We start from the raw sequence: 3,120 nt of genomic DNA, 5'->3' as shown, positions 1-3,120 counted from the left end.
AATTATTTTGTATTGGATTGGATACAGGAGTTTGTATTTAATCCAATACAAAATGTGTTTGAATGAGTTTCAATTTGAATTTCCCTCACACGCGCCGACGTCATCGCCGAGGGACACATACACGCTATGGACGGAGAAGGCCGTCTTCTTCTTCTTCTCCGCTGGCGGGCTTCTTCTTCTCGGAGAAGGCACCCGACACTGGAGAGGGAGATTGACGCTGGAGGACGACGCTGGAGAACGACGCTGGAACAGGATTACGATGCTGGATGATCACAGCGGGACCTGGTAAGTGATGATTTTCATACAGTGAGAAAAGTTCGGGTTTATCGATAATTTCAATTTTTTTTAACTCGGGTCGGGTGGTTAAGCCCCCCTGAGGATCTGGGGTGGTTGGTGCTTAAGCCTGCGGGACCTTGCGCTTCCTTCCTGGGTTACCATGGCCCCTAGCTTCCCCTGGCCACCCGGGGGGACCAGAGCTTAAGCCTGCGGGACCTGGTGCCTCCAACCTAGGGTACCCCGGCCCTTAAGCCCCCCTGAGGACCTGGGGTGGCGGGTGCTTAAGCCTGCGAGACCTTGCGCTTCCTTCCTGGGTTACCGCTGCCCTTAAGCCCCGGTGAGACTTGGGCCCCTGCCCGGGCCGACGCGCAGTGGCACAGCTCGCCCTCGTTTTTAAAGTATAATCAAGCTTGTGAAATTTGGGCGGTGGAGGAGAGGAGAGGGGAGGGGGCCCGGGCAGGCCGATGCCGGCAGCCTGGACAAAAGCTTGGCTCAAAGGATGACTTTCAATAGATCGCAGCAAGGTAGCTGCTCTGCTACACATGAAACCCTGACCCAGAATCAGGTCGTCTACGAATGATTTAGCACCGGGTTCCCAACTCAAGGCGAGCCGAGCGCCAGCTATCCTGAGGGAAACTTCGGAGGGAACCAGCTACTAGATGGTTCGATTAGTCTTTTGCCCCTATACCCAGGTCGGATGACCGATTTGCACGTCAGGACCGCTGCGGACCTCCACCAGAGTTTCCCCTGGCTTCGCCCTGCCCAGGAATAGTTCACCATCTTTCGGGTCCTGCCGCGCGCGCTAGTACTCCACCTCCCTGGCAGGGCAGGCAAAACGGGCCGGTGGTGTGCCCGCCGGCCGCTGGCGGCGGCAGGATCCCAGCTCGGCTAGGGCGCTCTGGCCTTCACCTTCATTGCGCCGCAGGGTTTCTCTGGGGCCCTCCGACTCGCGCGCGCGTCAGACTTCTTGGTCTGTGTTTCAAGACGGGTTGGGTGGGACACCGACGTCACCGCCGACCCCTGGCGCCCTGGCGCGTGGGCCCCTTCTGCTTTGGCGGCGCGGCGAGGCTGGGGAACACTAGGGGCAGTCCACCCAGGTTTTCCGCCGCGGAGGAAATGCGCCCTGCGGGGGCTGGGGCCGCAGGGGGTTCTGACGGAGCCCGCGGCGGCCGGCCCTGTGGCCTGCCGCGTTAAATCCTCTGGGCGGACCGCACGGACCCCACCCGTTTACCTCTTAACGGTTTCACACCCTCTTGAACTCTCTCTTCAAAGTTCTTTTCAACTTTCCCTTACGGTACTTGTCCGCTATCGGTCTCGCGCCCGTGTTTAGCCTTAGATAGAGTTTACCACCTGCTTTGGGCTGCATTCCCAAACAACCCGACTCCGGGGAGGCCGGGTCCAGGCGCGCCGGGGGCCGCTACCAGCCTAACACTGTCCGCGGGCTGGGCCTCGATCAGAAGGACTTGGGCCCCCGAGCGACGCCGGGGGGTGGGTCCGGCCTCACGTACGCCACATTTCCCGCGCCCGCCGGGGGGACGGGGATTCGGCGCTGGGCTCTTTACTTGCCGTTACTGGGGGAATCCTGGTTAGTTTCTTTTCCTCCTCTTAGTAATATGCTTAAATTCAGCGGGTCGCCGCGTCTGATCTGAGGTCTGAGTCGATTCGGCAGGGTGGAGCGGGACCGCAGCGCCAGAGGGAACCCGGGACCGCAAGGTGCGTTTGAAGTGTTGATGATCAATGTGTCCGGCAATTCACACTAATTCTCGCAGCTAGCTGCGTTCTTCATCGACGCGCGAGCCGAGTGATCCACCGCTAAGAGTCTTGGCTGCTCCGAATCTCTCTGGTGCGGGCTCTCGCCCCGTCGTCAGGGAAGACTGTGAAAGAAAGAGGCCCTCGCGTGCGGGCCTCGTCCGGGCGCCCCCGGCCCGTCGCCACCTTACCGGGCGTCCCCGCCCCCCCGCCCCCGTCGGGGCTCTGGGTGGGGGGTCGACCCGAGCAGTACCTGGCTCAGCCCGCTGGCGCTCCTCTCCCTCTGGGGCGCTGCGGCTCCGACGCGCCTTCTGCCCAGGTCGCCCCGGGCGCCATTTATGATACTTCCGCAGGTTCACCTACAGAAACATTGTTACGACTTTTACTTCCTCTAGATGGTCAAGTTTGATCACCTTCTCGGCGCTCCGCCAGGGCCATCGCCGACCCCGGCGGGGCCGATCCGAGGACCTCACTAAACCATCCAATCGGTAGTAGCGACGGGCGGTGTGTACAAAGGGCAGGGACTTAATCAACGCGAGCTTATGACGTGACATACCAAGTCCAAGATTCTCTTTCCAAGATCTCTCCTGGGCAGGGATCTCACCTCCTCAGCCGTCACACGCCATTGCCTAAGTAACTTCAAGCACTGGGCAACATAAGCCGGTAGATTGCCATGACGAACCCTCAGGCTTTTGACCGCACCACCGTTCACCCAGGCCCCCAGAAAAGGACCGAACTAATCCTGAAAAGAGGTGACCCACCTAGGAGGCCTCCCTGCAAGCATGTTGGAAAAATTGAATTTAATGAAAAGCAGGGAGAAGAAAATCGTCAGGTTGACCATGCCGAAGCCACCCAACCTCCTAGGTAGAGTCTGCCGTAAGTCACACTCCTCTCAACCATGTTCAGTCTGTTCCCCCATAACAGTTGGAAAAAGCAGCTGAACAGCCTTGTATAGCAAGATGCTGGCAAGACACAGACATAGCTAACATACAAAAAAACAGGTATCAGATAAGTCTTGATCAGGTCAACCCTTTCCCTTAAGGAGAGCCGCCAACCTTTCCAGCTTGCTACCTTATCGGCGGCATCAGTCAGCCT

The 3,120-nt window shown here is 58.9% G+C and overlaps 1 long non-coding RNA gene and 1 pseudogene across 1 annotated transcript in view; one reads left to right on the top strand and one right to left on the bottom strand.

Annotated features, from left to right (window-relative positions):
* The window catches only part of LOC140342784 (uncharacterized), an 830,340-nt gene extending 829,265 nt beyond the window's left edge, over positions 1-1,075 (top strand). Inside the window, exon 2 of the long non-coding RNA XR_011923152.1 lies at positions 882-1,075. This is a non-coding gene — a long non-coding RNA (uncharacterized lncRNA). The remainder of the gene's footprint in view (positions 1-881) is intronic.
* An 879-nt stretch (positions 1,076-1,954) lies between these two features.
* LOC140342928 (5.8S ribosomal RNA) lies at positions 1,955-2,097 on the bottom strand (annotated as a pseudogene).
* Between the last annotated feature and the right edge of the window lie 1,023 nt (positions 2,098-3,120).

The sequence above is a fragment of the Pyxicephalus adspersus genome, chromosome W (genome assembly GCF_032062135.1).
Source record: "Pyxicephalus adspersus chromosome W, UCB_Pads_2.0, whole genome shotgun sequence".
NCBI lineage: Eukaryota > Metazoa > Chordata > Amphibia > Anura > Pyxicephalidae > Pyxicephalus > Pyxicephalus adspersus.
The sequence above is the reverse complement of the archived record's forward strand: the minus strand, read 5'-3'. Positions and strand labels throughout refer to the sequence as shown.